At 40.9% G+C, this 18735-nt stretch overlaps 1 protein-coding gene across 16 annotated transcripts in view; it reads right to left on the bottom strand.

Moving 5' to 3' along the window:
• Positions 1-18735, bottom strand: part of foxp1b (forkhead box P1b) — a 147131-nt gene that overhangs the window by 105336 nt on the left and 23060 nt on the right. For 14 of the 16 annotated variants that reach the window (XR_013972779.1, XM_080891489.1, XM_080891493.1 and 11 more), the window contains one exon: positions 8011-8054. The exons of the other annotated variants lie outside the window; for them this stretch is intronic. The gene's annotated coding sequence lies outside the window, so the exon portion shown is untranslated. The remainder of the gene's footprint in view (positions 1-8010; positions 8055-18735) is intronic. 16 annotated transcript variants of the gene reach the window in all.

Here is an 18735-nt window from a genome sequence, read left to right as displayed (position 1 = left end):
TAGCTCATGAGAAATAATTGCCATTAGCAAATCCCGTCAAATGGGGTTGAGGCATTTTGCTGTAAAAAAAAGAAAAAAAAAAGTCATATTTTTGGATGATGAGGAGACAAAGGGTTTTCAAACAGGAACTGGCGGGCCATCAGCCGTTTAGTGCACTGACACTGGGGTCGAGTTAATTAGACTATTGTCATTTTAATCAGGACAGCACGGCGGCCATCACTTCCTGAAAGAGCCAGTGGACTTTAAACAGCTGAGGGATTTTTGTGTACGTGTGTGCATGCGTGTGAATGTATGCGCATGCACTGCATGTGTGTTGGGCCTGAGGTGTCATCCGGCTATGGGTTATGGGGTATGGTCTGGTTCCCTCACATGCTTAGAACATTAATGAGCTGGAGACACACCACGGAAACAAAGGACCCTGAAGGATCACCAGGGGAAACTACTCGCCTCTACTCTACTCATGTCTCAGTTCATTTGAAAATAATTTAAATATCAAATATTTGAAATAATTTGCTTCTCCCTGGCTATCAGATTTTGAATAGGGAGTCTTTCATGTCTTCGTTATTATGTTCTTCACTAGCATTAGCATTTAAAACATAATTAATGTAACCATATTTTCGAGGTGCTTACCATTATGTTAGAATAATGGTTTATTTTTGTCTGATTTCCATATTTTATAAATACAATGGGACGATCGTAATAACAAACCCAAAGAATGGCAAATGATAGATCAAATCTTTGCTGAATATCATTAATCTAAAGAGAGTTTTAATCAAAACTGACAAAAGACTAGATTTAACCTGCTCAAGGCTTGCATGATGAAACTCACTTTGTGCCACTCCTTGTGAAAAACAGATAAAGAATGGTCGGTCGTATTTAGCCACCAGGCTTCAGAGCAAAAGTTGGGGGTGGAGCAGAATAACTCGAGCTGTCAGTGGAGCGCTGCCAATCAGTGGAGGTGATAAGGGGACCAGCTTAATGTTAACAACAAAACATCTTTGTGACTTTTCCCCTGGCCATAGTTCAGGTCATCTGTGGACAAGGTCACAAAGGTAACCTGGAGACAAATGCTGGTGAACTTCCCCCCGTGACACCGCCGCCAGCCCCGGGGGCAGGGCTGGCCAATGACATTAGCCAAGCTTCTGAGTACAAAGTAGACTCCTGCAATATTTCACATTCCCCAACCTCAAGGGAAGCTGCATTAAAAGAGGCTGGAGCGGCCCTGGCACATTTGGCTCTGTGTCACCACTACTATGTCTGTTTATGATTATATTAATGGTTCTGTAAGTTCATCGTTTTTAACATTAGTCATTAATATTTCACAGGGAGTTAATATTAATCTGATCAGAAATTATCTTCCTTCAATAATTCAAAATTCACATTAATAATTCAATAAAAAGAATGTTCTGCATAGTTGAGAGGGGAAAAATGAAGATATTCAATAACTAGAAAAGTCGCAATACAGCCCCAACTTGGCTACAGCGTAGCAGCAGAATGTAAAAAGCCACGAGCAGCTTTAATGCAATGCAGCTTGTTAGCAGGAACTAAGGTAACCTTGGTCAACTTAATATGAGTTGTAATCCAGATTAAATAGACTGACTAACCCGGGACCAGAGGTTGCTGTATCCACTTGTGTACATTCAGAGATAAAGAAGAAACGCAGACAGTGAAGTCTCTGTGCCATTAGAAGCGCTGCACCATCCAAGTTCTTCAATAAGAGATTTGCAGGGATTAGACTGTGAAATAAAGACCTAATCTTTATTTGACAGGGAAGCCAATCTCTGGCTCACTGGTCAACCCCCTTGTGGCAGGCGCCTCTTTCACAACTCACTTTCACTGTTACACACCTCAGGCTTATTTAAAACCACATTTAGGCTGCACACTCTAGCCTGTATGAGGTCTCAATGTAATTATCATACGAAAAAGACAAAAAAAAAAAGAGATGAACTGTGAGCAGAGGCACAGAGGCAGAAAGACTTATTCCACAAACGACATCCAGTGTCTTACCTGCATGTGAGTGCATTGTGAGAGCAGGTTCCTTTGGTAATTTCCCTTTTTCAGCTGGCCTAAGCTGTGCCTGATTAAAAATCTAACCAATTTCCATGTGCAGTTCAATGACAGATGGAAAGAGATATTTCATGGAGATGTATAGTCGAGACTGATAAACTATTAATCACACTGCCGGACAATGACACCAGCTAAATTTAAACGCAAAGTGAAAAGGCGTCAAGTAACAGCCTCCCTTATTCCTTAAATTATTCATTACAGGGAGCTGTTATTGGACAGCAAATAGAATTAAAGCTCACAGATTCCACTTAATTACAGTACGTGTTGATGGTGGCTACAGATGTCACAGTTTGGACTGGCAATCCTTCACTAAGTTTAACCCTGTCAGACAGTGACCACGGTCGACTCCTGTCCTGCTGTCTTCTTTTCACCATCCCTCTGTATCTGTGTGCTGTATATTTCTAATATAAGAGAAATATGTTAATAACATATCTAAAATTATCTCAAGTGAAATCTATTCCTCACGGCCCTTTTCTTCCAAACCAGTGTGCTGCATATTTGCAAATCTGTTGTTTGATATGCACAGATTTGAAACTTAATAACAAAATTTTATTACAAGAACAAAAAGCAGAAAAAGATGGGGGGGGGGGGGGTATTTATAAATGTTGTGGTCCTATAGTCTGTCCTGCAGGGCAGCACTGACTCTGCCGTTCACATCTTTGCAGTACTGTCAACGGCACATGCAGCAGAGGCGCATCACAGCTGAGCAGACAGTGGTGCAGAGTGAAGAAGTGTCCTCATGGTAAAGCATCAGTTAACAGTCAACAACCTCATTATCAGGGTATCTACAGCTATAAGCAAGTTAAATTTCAGACTTTGTACGACCTTCTCATCAACACTGTACACTGACCTTGTTTTTTTTTTATCTGTGGATGATGTTTTTTATATTTGAAATGTATTTTTGTGAAACTAAGCCACTGTTCCTGTGGTCAAACGACTGCTTCATTTGTCTGTAGCTATGTGATATCTGATCCTGCCACCTAGCAAGTCACAGGTGCTACAATAAATAAATACATTCATTTCCTTAAACAAGCATTTTCTTCAGTAACAAATACAGCAGTTTATTTGTAACCGTAAATGAATGATTAAGAACAAGGAAATAAATAAATCTGACACAGTTCTCAAGAGCTAAAGGTTTCTACTTTTACAGAAGCACTTCTCCTGTGTTTGGGCAAGTCGACTGGACAAATACTGTATATTGGCTGTCAGTGAGTGGTTGACCTCGCTTACTGGCCTGCCCCTATGTGAATTCAATTTGGGAAATGATTAACTTGCAAACCAAGACAGTACAGATAATTTTAACATTTTCCCCAACCTTACCAGGTGCAATAGCTTTTCAATAATGGCCAAATTCTGAACATCTTGAATGAACTTCACTTGAAAATGAGACGCTGCAACTGGGAATACATTTTACAAAAATGGAAAGTATAGAAAAAACATGTATCAACATGACCTCCATCAAACAAGAATAAATGGTAGTTTCAGCTAACGTCTGATTTACATTGTTTTAAAAAATATCCGTCTACATCCCAAAAGGTTGATTCTGTTCATCTGGACGTAACATTTTCGGTGGGAGAAACGTTTCGTCACTCGTCCAAGTGACTTCTTCAGTCTCAGCTGACTGCAGGTTTCCCCAACCTTACAAACAGTGCCTGAAACTAGCACCACAGACTGAACAATGGGGAACTGTGAGGTCACAGCCCATTGTTGTGAGTGACGAAACGTTTCTCCCACTGAAAACGTTACGTCCAGATGAACAGAATCAACCTTTTGGGATTTACTTACCTGGATGACTGAGCATGCATCAAGACAGAGCCATCTACAAATTAGCACAGGTTCAGTGTGTGATGGAAGTTGTAGTTTCCCTAAAACAGTAAAGACTTAAAGATATACAAAATAACCATTAACTGTTAAATTAAGCTACCATAAAAATTCACACAGTAATCAAATGTCATTTTCCTATTACTGGCACACAAAGGCTTTGTTTGTGTGCTCCATATCCGCTCAGTGTTTCTCCCTCACTATCTTTCTCCCTCTCTCTTCCTTGTATTACCCCCAGCTTACAGCAGCAAACAGAGTTGTATGCAAATACTAAAAGCCATAATGCATTATATTGTTTGGTGTTAACATTTGAATATTTAAATGGCACGTTTTAGATCTAGATATTCCCATTTCAATTTCCATATACTGTACATGCTGCATGCAGACAGTTAAGTTTGACCACATGGCAGCCTGAATATTTTTTCAGTTTATTTGCATCTTTTCCGCACAATATTGGTTTGACATGCCATCATTTTCATTATTATGTTCTTGCTGCATATATACTTGTTAATAATGCAAGTTACCAATGTTTATTAAATGTCTCCAGTATGTGGCCAGTGTCACAGCCACAGAGCTAGATGTTTGAATCACCCACGTACATGCCACTTAACCAAATTGGCAAAGCTGATAAGCTGTATTTACATAGCAGTGTTGCTGAGCGTGATTGCTATCAGTAAAACTTCCCCCCACGCTTTAATGGAAAGTTGGGCTATAACTTAGTGTGGGTTACAGCTGCCCTCGGGAAAATAGCTCAATTACACTCATGGATATAAACACTCATGTGGTTGTCAAAGTGGTAAACAGATGTGGGGTGACAGTCTGTTGTATGTGCTCAGTCAAGCAGCTGTTGCCGCACCTTCATTCATGCACTTGTTCTGATGACGGATTCCTGTTTCTCTTCCCATGGCTCAAAGTGAAGCCGTGTTGTTTGCTTATGGGGCAGTGGCAAAAGGCAGATTATATGATAGAATATTATTAGTGTGCTGCCTGTGTGAAGCTGCACTTTTACTGCTGCTGTCAAACTGTCGGTTTGCACGGAGTGGACATGCATCTCCATAAAGACCTTTCTGTTATTAGGCAGGGCAGAACCAAACCCGCACCATCTTTCCAAACAGAGAAGACAGCATAAGAGCATTCCGAATGATGTCATATGATGTTATTTTGCCTTGGCGCACTGTGCATTTGTGCTCGCACAGTGTATTGAAAAGGACATCCCCTTTGGCTGTTGTCTCATTGGGAGCCTACCTGTCACACGGCTGATATGACGCTCTTTGAATGCAATGTGTACATGTGATCAGAGCTGCAGTGAGCACCCCAGATGACAAAGTGACTAGGAGTGTCAAAGCAGCCTACAAACAGGCCTGTCCTCTTCTAGACAGGAAGCTGGGAGCAGCAGAGGCGCTGCCTTGTCTCATCTGCCAGCAGTGCTCGCTGCCTCCCCGCCTCATCACAGCATCCATGTCTGATGGTGTGCACAACTCCATGCTGGACGGCTGTTTTGATTTCAGCCTGTGTGACACATCTGTTGCTTGTCACGTTGTGTTGTGCCTGTCTTGTGAGCGCGACCGGGGCAAATCTGCTTCTCATCTCTCTGTTCGTGTTTACAAACAGGGCTGGCGTTTACAAACAGGCCACCATGGTATGTGCTGTGCAGAAGGTCAGAATGCCTTATGAGACACTAGGTGCACCTGTGCAGCTGCTACTACAAGCCATCAATCCTCATAACCCGCTGTAAATGTGTAGGTTGTAGAATGTGAGTGCTCTGTATAAAAAGATGCATTACCTACTAATAAAACCTGTATGAAATGTTAAGTAAAAGCCCCAAGTAATTGCGGCGCTGATTGTATATAATACACAGTGAAAGGAAAAAAGTTATGGATCTTGGTCACTTTCTCATCCTTTAAGAATTTCCAATCATTGTACACTACCTACTGAAAATCAATTACTTCCCTACCAGGTCTAATTGAAAAAATTTGCTGTAAATCAAAGCTGCATCAAGGGAGCATTCTTCACAGTCCGCTCTTTATGGGCTTTCAAAGTACTCTGCATGAGCGCCTCACAAAACTACCAAAATCAAGGATATTCTACGCAAGACTTCCACTGTCAGCTTAAATACACGAGCGATGACTATGGCTAATTGGATCCATCCAATCCATCCATCTATGAAGCACAGATGCTTTATCAGCGAAAATCAAATGACATTGTTTCAATCAGCAAGGCGGGCACAGCACTAAAGAACCAGAAAGGTATTTATTAATGAGATGCTACAGCAGCTTAGAAGGGGTGCATTCACAATTGTTTCATTTCTATGTCCTTGTCTTTCCAATTAATAATCCAAAGTGCTTTATAATTACTAGCTTAGGATTCATTTCCATGTTAAGTGCTGCTGTGACCATAAATTGCAGTGGAAACAGTTCTGATAGCAATATTTGTTCACTGAATTTAAAACTGTGTTTTTTTTCCGATTATTGTTGAATAAATTAATCGAAAAAGACAAAAATGAACAGAAATGACTAAATTCAAAACTACACTAAAAATAACAGTAAATTCAGCTTTTGTCTACACGAACCATCTGCTTGAGTATCAAACCCTTGCCTGCTATGTAAATGCAATCCCTCTTAAGAGGGTGGGGAAAAATTTGAGATGGCTCATTTACATTGCCAAATGACACAACACTCATACTTTCCATTTACTATCAAACTGTTTTGCAGACACACTAACCTGGAAATGATCAGCCAGAGTACTTCCTCACCACCAAGTCAATGTAACATCACTGCTGTAAAACAAACTGAAATCACACTCAACGGCACACGGCGTGATCGAACACCGTGACTGCCATTTCGACTGGCCTCGTCAGACCACGAGACAACACGTAGCAGCGCTGGCACGGCAGGGAGGCACAACGCTGCTACGGAGCGCTAATATATTCAAAGAGGGATCATTTACTTAAGGCTTGCATCCAAGGATCAGCCTGGCCTTCATTAGCCTCAATCTGACACGGATGTGAACAACATGTTGCCTTGCCACACGAACACTGCCCCTCCTCCCTCTGAACCCCAAACACTTGAATCCCTTTCCTTCTCTGAGACCTTCACAGCAAATTCCTCTGGAAATATCACAGGTTGTTAGCATTCCAGAGAGAATTTTACATGGGTGTACACTCAGGCTTTAATTAGAGACTCTATTTGATCATTCAGCAGCTGGGCTTTATTAAAAATATGGGTTCACCTCGCCTTACAGTCACCCCCGGCTCAGTGTGAAAGAGCTCACAGAGGCAGAAGAGTCTACGAGAGGAGAAAATGAATATTCATTGCTCGATACATAGAGTGTCTGTATGGGAAATCTACACCCCGCGAGGCAGTGTTTACACTTGGTTTACAACAACACTGAATATCAGTCATGTCACAATCACCACTGTGAGCAAAGTTCATCTCTATCTTTTTTTAATGTGAACACCTGACTAATAAGATCTCCATTAATAGTCTGTTTCCGAGCCACATGTTGTTTACTGAAAAGCTTCAACCGTAAATGTCAGCACAGAACCCAAGCTACATCGACCTGAAAGAACCAAAGAGATGTAAACTATATCTGACCAAGGTCGACAGGGACTATAAAACAAACACCGGGTTTAAGGTGAAGTCTTCCCTGCGTGAAGGTTAGCCATGTTTTGTGTTTACACTACACTGCAGGCTTTGAAATTGTTTTGCAGTGTGGAGTCTGCCCAGGGTCATTGTTTGTTTTTGACGTGTTTATACACCACACAAGGAGTAATGACTTCTAGGATAGTCTGGGGATGCAGACATGAGCCAGCATACTATCTGCAATTTTCTTTACTTTTCAGGTTCACAGTTAACTCTGAACACCAGCACGACTCACTGACCTGGCCCCTTGCACGCATTTAAGCATTCAAACTCATGTCAACATGCAACGGCATCAGGAAAAGAGGAAATCGGTTACTATGCAAAACCTTTCTTATCATCCTGTGGCATTCAAACTCACAACTATTACCATATAATGCCCTTCTTTGAGAAGACATTAGGAAGAATGCACCAAAAGCTGGTGCACGAGTCGTGTTTCTTAACCAAATGCTGGTGTCTACTGATGTTTCTGTGAGGTACTTACTTTAATCTATGGCTCCACAGGATGTCACCACTGGAGTGTCCTGGCTGGATCGGCAAGCAGTCAGCAGAAGGGGAGGAGAGAAGAAGAGAGGAGGTAGTAAAGGAAAGTTAAGGGGTGGGGGTGGCAGAATGGAAAAAAGAAGAGAAACAGTGGAAATTATTTCAAACGTGAAGGTGACAAAAGCAAGAACATACTTATTTTTCCACAATCAGCTTTTTCAATAATAACCATGCTGTCACAACACGCAACCACATGCACCTCTCAGTTAAGTGTGAGTTCAAAACTGAAAGGTCACAAAAAAGGTCACTTTCAAATTAATATTCATGTCAGGCAGATAATAGGTTTGAACAGGCTTCTCAGTGGCCCGTTTATATATCAGTGGATCTAGATTTAGTCTCTCAAACAAGAACTCCCTTGATTAAACAAATAATGACAAATTCCAACAACTGTAACTGAGTCCAAATTAATTTGAACATTGCTCTAATTGCATTTAAGCACTCCTCCTCCCTAACCTAAGATCAACCGCGTTTTAATTACTGCCTTCTGAAGAATGAATCCCCGCAGTGGCAGTGGAAAAATAAAAATAGAGCATGTTTTACAGAACACTAAAATGTAAATGTTTTTGTTCGGTATAAATAAAGCTCCACTGCACTGACTTCTCACAACACTCGTGCTTTCTGAAATAGCTTGTTCGCCCTTTTCAAATTGCCACACATTAGCACTCAGCCTCTTACAGCCGTGCTCTGTCATTCAGCTCTACTGCCCCATGCCCCTTCGCCTTAACTCTTTCCCTCCGTTTGCAAACACGCAGGGAAGAGACGGCGAAATGTGTTTCCTGAATGGGAGGAGAGGTGGAAAAAGCCCATCCTGCCCCAAGAATCACCGCCGCCCCGCCAGAGCTGCCGCCACTGGCCTTTCTGCAAAGGCAGCAAAAGTTCCCCAAGAGGGGAGCGTCTGCCAACTCAAACAGGGCTCATTCTCCTCTCTCTGGGCCGTCAGCCGCCCATGTGGGCCTGCGCTGGGCTTCCTGAGGGCTCAATGCAGCTGGAGGACTTTGAATAAAGGTAACGCCAATGTCACAGCTACTGTAAACTTGCGAGGCTGCTCCTGTCAGCAGGACATTCCCAATCAAAGCAGAAACAACCCCACCTAAAACACAACACATTGTTTTTTTCCACTGGCCCCAAGTCCAAACTTCCCACGAATCACAAAGACAGCACACAGGCGAGAGGGCAACCACGGTTCCCTGATCTTGCCAAACAAAATGCCAAGAGACCAGGAATGACATTCAGCTCTGGGGTTTAAAAATACGAGCAATTTGAAAATGATTAGTCTTATTTTCTTGTTGAGCGCCTGACACAGGAGAGGAAACCAGAACAATCAACCCAACTGCCTTTTTTTCTGCTGAATTTAGAAACACTAATTAGTTTTGCTCTCGTAAAGCCAACCTGAAAACGACCAATTAGAAAGTGAAAATGAGACATGCAGAGAAACAAGAGCTTGTCATTTGCACTGTTTAAGTCCCATATGCACAACTTTACTGTGATGACTTTCACACAAGCTCGAGATGATTGGCATGCCACCTACTAAATTTGATGTCGCATACACACACACACCAGTCAAACAGCCTTTTGCCTAGTTGGATGAAACTATTACAGATCTGTACGACCACATCAAATTCGAGCTAGGCAGCCTGGGCATGCAGATGTCTGAAGCACCAGGCTGGGAGAGGATACAGCCCACCAGGCTGACCACAGCACCAGCTGGTTACAGCTACAGACGTACCAGAGCCAAACTGCTCCCCCTTACAGGTGCCTCTTCTCTGAGTTTCCTCTTTCAGGGGTACTGGAATAATACATCTGTATGTACTCTTTCACTGTAACAACTGAGGCAGGTATCTTTAAGTACTTCTTTTTCAGACACACCTGAAATATATTTCACCTGCTGAGTGCCGTTGGTTCACATCTATCCAGTCACTAGAAGTGAACGTAAAATGTGAAAATTATCTGCAGGAATTTCAGTGCTATTCCCCCGGCAAACAGTGGCGAGTGTTTCATCACTGTCGGACTGAAGACGGATGAGCTGTCAGTGCCTTCCCCTGTCCACAATCCAGCTCCTGGGCTGGGAAGTGGCTAAAAAAGGCCGGGGCAACGCTTTCCAGGACTGCGCCTTTTACTGGGAGTAATTCTCAGATGCCAGATTGCTGCCAACGTCCTTGCAGCCAATGGCAGAGAGGCCAGTAAGTTCACATTAACTGCAGAGTGTAACTGCACTGAACATCTGCTCATGAATGAGAGCGCTGCCCACTAACTCAGCTAGTTGAAGCCCGCTGATGAAAAATTCAACGTTCTCCTCGTTGGCACGCTTGTTTTGCACTATTCTCCTGAGCCCCTAGAATTATATTAAGAGAATTTCAGCACGGCCTGGTGTATCTGAGAGAACAGCTGGCGCTGAAAAGAGATCTGCCGCTCGGCGAGGGCTCAGGGACTTCACACGGGATCTGCCTTCTCCTACACCATTTGTCCTTGAAGAGAAAAAAAACCCCACCAGTGTTAAGCACCCAGGTAATAATAAGAAAGCAGAGGCTACATTTAGCTGATTACACCACCCGTGTACAGCGGACAGCGCATAACCACTGAAGACATGAATCGATATTGAGTGGAAAAGGAAGACAGAAGAGCATTTGTGACATGAGGCAGCTCCCCCGACCTCAGGAGGCCTATTCGGTGCACCTCTCTTTTGTTTGTCTTGTTTGGCTCATTAGATTGTTAACTAGGAAGAATCTGCCCCCCAACCCCACAATATGGAACAAGCTGAATCAGAAACAAAGGCAGTGTGTTAAGGGAACAACTACTTCAAAGACCTTCAAGTGCTGCAATCATGTGCCCCATAAGTTTCTAATGTTACAGGAGATGTGAAATGGACAAATATACAATGTTCAGGCAAACAATGAAAGTTGTCATGTTCATGTTCTACGACAACTACTGACCCCAACTTTTTCTGGCATGCCCCATTTCACCACCCAAACCCAGTTCATGCATCACTCGCAGCTATTTTTAATCAATTGGCAACTATAAGAAATGATCCAAATTTCGGTAAAAATAATGTTTAGCACGGCAGCAACAGCAAACTCCCAACTTTCATTTTCCCAAATCAAAAATCATATTTATTCAACTTAACTTGACTCTATATTTTGCCCCTGAAAAAAGGTACACGGTGACATGAACTGACAAAGTCTTTCCTGTGAAGATGATGAAACCGTTTCTCCATTTAAAAATGTTAAATTTAAGGAAGTGATGACTGCTTGCAAACACTAAGAATAAAAGATTACCAAACTCGGTAATTTCACTTCTGTCTTTCTGGAAATACAGTTAACATATTTTTCTATATGTCAGCAAAGAGCACAAACTAAGAGAGCGAAACCATGTTTCTCATAGTTGATTTAGTTCAAATCTCAGTTTTACAATGTCTGACCTTTGCATCAAAATCAGGTGATTTTAATACATCTCTGCCTTCATCTGGATTTCTGTGCTTCGTGTTGAAGGAAGCCAGAACAAGCTTAATTCATTTCTTTAATACCATGCACTGGATAATGTGGAAATCATGGCAATGGCCCAAAAGGGGATCCGTGAATATGATATTGCCATTGAAAACTGAGAGGATGTCTGGTGAGAAGCTCATTTAGCTGGTGACAAATGACAGCACTTTGTCTTCCTGACAAGATCCCTCCTTCATCAAATGTCCAACTTCACATGGAAATAGGAAATCACACATTATCACACTGACAAACAATTACAACCATGTCATTAGCAGCAACCCTGGGCCTGGGACCATTAACAAAATACAATGTTGCACACCACGCTAACCATCAGAAGGAACACAGGATGTAGATGAAAATCACTGATAAATCAATCATGACACAAACAACCTGATGCTTATAGTTTGGGAGCTATAAATGGAGGGAATGAGGGGTGATTACAGTCGTGTGTGCCAGCTAAATAAATCACAAAAAAATTAATAAATAAAAAAGCTCAAGCAATCAAAAGTTCTGAATAAAGATTTACGTCTTTGCTGATGACAGAACAGTGCTTGCTTTATATTAAAAGTCAACACTTTAAAGGAGTTTCACTGTACGTGACTTAATCAGATATGGAGCATTAGTATCTTTTTTAATACATCTCCCAGTGTCAGGCAGCAAATGAAAAAAGCTAGCCTCTGTAAATATGACTGCTTACTTCTAACACAAACATTGTTGACACCTAATGTAATTTCAGCGGGACATCCAGCTGAAAGCACACCGGGGTAATATAATGCTCTTAATGAGAATTCCTTCCAGCTTGAGACCTTGGCGAGATAGCCATAATGCATGGCTTCTCTTTTTAATAAAATAATTGTTACAGTTATTAAAGATGAATCTCATCACAGCCGAGATGACAAAATAATTCATTACCAAAACCAAGGCTTTAAATAGCTGCAAATTATGGAGCCCTACCCCCAACCCCTGGAAAATACACTTCTAGATAAATGGCTTCGTTATTTCATATAAATATTAGATATACAGCATTCTGCCCTTGAAAGGAAAAAAATATTGCAGCTGTCCATTAAATAAGTTTGCATACACACAATGCACCATGGGCAACGCGTCAATAACTATTCAAAAATACATAAAGAAATAAACAGTTTTCCAAACCTGTAGCAGCCACAAAAAAACCCTACTCTGTTTTTTTTAATCAAACCGTGCATTTGTTTTATAAATTAATTGCATCTAAATCAATTCTGTTAAGCAGAATGACTGAGTTAGACTGTATTTTTTTACTGTTACTACAATAATGACCACAATTGTAATGTTATGTATATATTTTCTCTCAAAATTTCAAATGAAAACACAAATGTAGATAAATCTAAATTACACTTGTCCTCAAAAATTACATAGAAGCATTCTTAAAAAAAAAGAAAAAAAAAGAAAAACCAGACACATGCACACAACACTGATCGGCTACTGCCTACATGACGTTGCACGTATTCCAGTTTGGCTTCTTTTGGAACATCCTATGTTTTTCCTTATAGCACCTCCATGTGTGAAACAGAGAGTGTTGGAAGATATTTGTATTAACTTTCACCAATCCATCCCACCTCCACCCCTTCCTGTTCACAGCTCGCTTCTAGTTTTATTTATGTATTCAAAAGAGATAATTTACAGTGATGGCATGGAAACTTCCCAGCATGCCTTTTAACCTGTCGTTTTTCACTCTCTCTGCAGCAGGATGTCCAGAGGAAATGCTTTATTAAGATCCTGCCGACATGAAGAGCTGCTGTGACTTACTGGTGCATTACTGTCTAAAAGGCAAAGTTATTTAGACCAATAAAAGGCTAATATATTGTTGGAGTGGAATTACACAGAAGTTATCTCTGCCTTAATAACATCACCGCAACCCCTGATGTTGTTTAGATCAATAAAGCCCATTAAAGTACAGACCTCAAGCGCAGATAAGGCTGCACTGCCACAGCAAAATACAGCTTGCTAGCATCTGAGAGATCAGAGGTCTTTCTCTGGCACACAAAAAGTGGTCAAAATGAGAAAAAGACACTTCAACTTAATACCATAAAAACCTTAAATTCAATGAAGTTCACCGTCTGCCTCCTGGAGCCTCCTGGCCTACACATAAACAAGTAGGAAGATGCTAATGGATTTCAGATATTGGTCAGACAAAGTAAAGAAAAGCCAGAAGATGTCAAAGCAAAGGTGAAACTGCGCTACACCCCACGGCTTCATCTCTGCACTGGGTTTCCTGTTAGGAAGGGGTGGGCTTTTAAGCAGCTCTCTTATTTCAACACTTCCAAAAAAAAAAAAAAGTCCTACTATAAACTCCCTCTTGACCTTCAACTTTGCCTTCGAACACAATTTCATAAAGGGGTGAATTTTCCTTCTTTTCCCGTCAGTGCAGCTGCTTATTCTCTGCACCGATGATGTCACTGTAAACTCTGATTCAAAGATTAAATGAATTTCACCCACGTAAGGCAAGGGGGGAAAAAGTGCATAAAAGTAGACAACAGCTGAAAAAACATGTCTAACTATGTCATCTAAGGGGCTCATTTTTAACAGTGTCCACCAGGTGATGCACTAAATCATGCTGCTGTCCATCAGCCCTAAAGACAGATGACCACAGCCTGACCACTTGCTTGAGGCTCCGCCCCAAGCAAAGATGACAACACAGAAAGAAGAAAAGAACATCAGAGTGTATGTATAGCTGCGTATATGTGTGTGTGTATGTATGTGCACTTTCTCACTTTTGGGAGTGCAGACGGCATTCACGTGCACTTGTAAATTGCAGCACACAGAGATACCACAGGAAACCACAGGAAACGCTATCTCTATAAGCACGCGAAAAACAAACAAGACTTTTTTTTTTTCTTTCTTTTAAATACAAAATGTCCCCTATGGCTTATACAATGTCAATAGGAAGTTTACAGACACCGTGTGCTCAGATGTGGGGGGAACTACGCTGAAGACACAAACAATGTTTTAAAAAAAAAAGAAAAGAAAAGAAAGAACAAAAAGACAATAGCAACAGTATTTTTGCAAATAAGTTTCTGTTGCTTCTCACAGACTCATCTCAATGTACACCTGGGAAGACTGCGCTGGACAGATGCTGTAATTCCAGTGCCGGATTAAAGTACTAAAACTCACCCAAAAATGTTTCCATCATCATTCTTTTACTCGTCTGTCATTCTCCAACACTCTGGCTCATGCTTTAACAGCTGTAGCCACTGCAGCCCAAGCATATATATATGGTTCATGTGTATTTTTACACAGCATTATCCTAGTACAGTAAATCACAGCTAATTTTAAACAGGACTTGTAATGTCTTTATTTATTTTCTAACAAATGTACACTGATGGTGTGGTGAATGTTCCTAGTAACCATGACCAGGTTTTCATGAAATCAGGTCAAAGAATTGAGCAATAACTGCAAACCACTGGTTTAAACTCACTTTCAGCTATTTTCTGCTCACTGACCTGTACGAAGCCAATGAGAGAATTAATATGGTTATCTCAGGGTAACCGATCAGATGAGAGTTTGCTTAAAAGAAAACTGGTGGGCTCCAAAATGATGAATAAGAAAATATTCTGAACTGTGAATCATGCAAAGCTACTTTCCATGAATCACAATCCAAGACTAAACAGCTAGAACTGGCAATGACGTTTAAGACATTTAATAAGGTTTAAGAAGTTGCAGCTTCCCTCAGTTTGATGGCCTGTAAGAGGTTGTACTCCACTTTGCTGATTTGAGAAACAGATTGCAATTATCAATGTGTCCACATGCATAAGTGACACATAAAAAATTGGGGGGGGGGGGGGGGGGGTGGAAATGCAGCACAGAGATCTTCAGGAGGTCCAAAAAAACTATTTATCTAACATCTAAATACAAGAACCTTTAAAGGTCTTGAATTCAGGTAATTTCATTTAAATCATTTTAGGATTTTTACAGCCCCTGCAGACAGCTGTGACATAGAGACAGGACAGAACATCTGTCACAGTGAGGACTGTGAATAATAACTCCAAAAATGTATCAGCTATATGACAATGTGATATTACCGAAGAATAAATACACTGCAGACAAAAAAGGGAGAGAAGAAAGATGAGGCGGGAAGAGGACATACAAGAGAGAGCAAATCCTCTACCAGCAAGTGAAAGCATAAATAAAGTGTGGCACATCTTTTACCTTCTTCAATTATCTGCCTTTTGACATGCAAGCTGAGCACAGTGTAATTAACATCTCAGGAGATAATGGGGTCGCTACTCACTGATCAATCTCACACATATATTATCTGCCTTTTACCAATCCAAGCGCCTGTTATTCTAGGAAGGAAATATTCCAGAGCGGACTTTTTCCCCCCTTTTGGGTGGGGGCATTTAATAAAACTCTGGTAATAGGCCTAATGACTCATCCAATTGGACTCATCTTCCAAAACATCAATTAGTCTAAGACCCAACTATACACAGCATTGTGTATAGCAGTAAATAGAAAATCCAAACCAATTGAAGGAAGAGGTGACCAGGCTGTCATCATCTATTACATACACTGCCATAGATGAATAAAAACACTTTAAGACTGCTCCCTCTGCGTCTAGAGCAGTTACAAGTGTTGTTGCTGAGTCTGCCGACCCGATAAAAGCATTTAACAATACTATATGACTATTTGAACTTCCTAATGTTGCTAAAATACACTTTTTTAAAGAGGGAATGTTTGGTTTGTGAATGGAAATAAACTTTGCAGTATATTGCTATTGCAAATTCTTTTTACCCCCATAAATACAGATATTACAAAAGCACAGACAGAAAGTCCTAGACTTTCAGCCATTGCCTATTTATGTCAAGACTTTTAGATCAAATCACTTGTGCTGTAATGCATTAGTGAATTTTAATTCACTAATTTTAATTAATTCACAATTCTGCTCATTTTGAGCTGCATATTTTTTGTTCTTATTCTCTAGTAAAACAGTTTTTGTACACTTCAAAATAATCTTCATGTACCCCTCCCCCCAACTGTCATAAATAGCGGGTGGGTGGACCTGTAGTAATAGCCACAGTTGTACTTTGTTAGAAGACAATATCAAAAATATCCCCTCTACCTGACATCACACAGAGCCAAAAGTAAAAATAACAATAAAAAGCTTTCTGACACCAAACTTTTTTAGCTTTTTACTTGTGCCTACACTTACTTCACTGTGTGAAACCAATTTATCAAACACATGTAGAATACACGATAGCTCTAGCTACTGAGTCACATAACATTTAAAATGTATTTTCTGTCAATTGTACCTTGTTAATTTAAATAAATCCTCAACGTTCTGAAGTCATTGACACGAGACACCTAAAAAAGAACTATGTGGTAACTGGTTATCTTACATTACTCATCTGCCCTCCCACCAACAATGTCTGCTTTTCATGGTTATTCTAAATGTATCTTTCCCCCTCGACTGCCGCACTGTGGTTCTCCCTTAGGTTATTTGCCAGATGCCTTTGAAGAAACCTCAAATCAGTACTGAAATTTATGTTGTTGTATATGTGAGTCACATCCACATGCTGCTCCTGTCAGGTCAATAGCTACCTTCACAGATTTGAAGATGTGTCCCACGACAGAAATGACTAGCACACGGCTAACTAAAAGGGATAAAAGAAGCACAGAAAGCACTTGTTAACGCGCAGTACATTTGACTTCTGAGAGCACTGATGGAAGCAATGATTGAATTCACCAGCGAGGAGAAGCAATACTTCCTCTTTTAGAGACTGTGACGACAAACGTGTGTGTAGCAACTGTGTATCTGTAATGACAACTGCTGTTTAAATTGCATCACCCACAGATGTGTTAATCATCCTTTATATATTGGACAGTGGTGGCAAACCTCAAGACTGAGAATAATACTTGCTTTTGCTTTCTAATCCTACTTCTGATTTAATAAAAATTGTCTGTCGTTTTCATATTGATCTTTAACTACACTACAAGTAAAAGTAGATTCAGTTGGTTTCAGCACTTGGTTGTTACAAATTCAATTTTGATAAATCTACAAGACTGACTACTAAACTTTACTTGTCAAAAACATTAAAAAAAAATAAAAAACAAATAGTCTGTGAAGGTCCAAAAAGGCATTCAAAAAGCTGTAAGTCTTGCCCAAAGAAGCGAATGTAAGACAATGGCTGCCGTTGCTGCAGGGAGCTGTACTTTAAGTATATTATTAACTCAACACTGCCTGGACATGTGGGGGCTGTTTTACAATTTAGGCTTTAACAGATGTGGATTTTATGTGGCAGGTTCTCCAGAGTTTAGATGCTGCTGTCCACACAGATGAGGCCGTAAGGCGGGTCATAAAACCTGCCTTTGAAACTTTGGACGGATTAATGCCGACATGACAGCTAGTGAGCAGAGATCAGAACGGCTCACCTTTTCAACACACTCACATGCTTACCATCTGATATCCTACCAGACGAAAGCCGAAGTTGGAATCTAATGAAAAAGCAAAAAAGGTGTGCCTGCAGCAGGTTCACTTTTATCTGACTAATCAACTAATAGTTTCAGGATATTTCCTCCTGGGTGGTATGAAAGGATGTTGCACACACTTGCATGTTTTAAAATGAGCAGTTTACTAAAATAGTGAATAGTGTATTATAGGGTGACAACAATGGTAATTGCACTTCAACCAGTGTACAGTGTAATTATTGGGATTTACACCCCCACCCCCACCCTTACCTGCCCACCCCTGCTTTACAAGGTAGAATTCCTGGAAGGGAACCTGACACACTCATTTGAACTTTCTTAAAACACACACTCTTTTAAATGTAAGCTTTTCTCACAGGCTCCGTTTTGTTCACTGCCTTTTTTTTTATTTTTAATTAGATTATGTAACACCTCAAGAAAATCTCTGTCACACAATACAATCTTAGTGCTTCACACACTCCTTTTTTTCAGTGACCCATGTTGACTTTGGTACCACCTCCTGGGTTAGGCAGGAAGACATGCTGAGTGAGCTCTCTGCTGGCTGGATCCAGACCCAGCCTCTTACACAATGCAGGCTGCCTGGCTTGCAGCAGGCCAGCCCCTCCTCTCCAATAACCCACTTCCCATTCTTGATCAAACCTGGGGATTGTAGTGTAAGGGTGGAGATGAGAAAGATGGGAGGAGGTGTGTGTCTGTGTGTGTGGTGGTGGTGGTGGAGAAGGGGGTGC

This window comes from Rhamphochromis sp. 'chilingali', assembly GCF_963969265.1.
Source record: "Rhamphochromis sp. 'chilingali' genome assembly, chromosome: 9".
NCBI classification, from domain to species: Eukaryota; Metazoa; Chordata; class Actinopteri; order Cichliformes; family Cichlidae; genus Rhamphochromis; species Rhamphochromis sp. 'chilingali'.
Note: the sequence above shows the minus strand (reverse complement) of the source record. Positions and strands in the feature narration are given on the sequence as shown.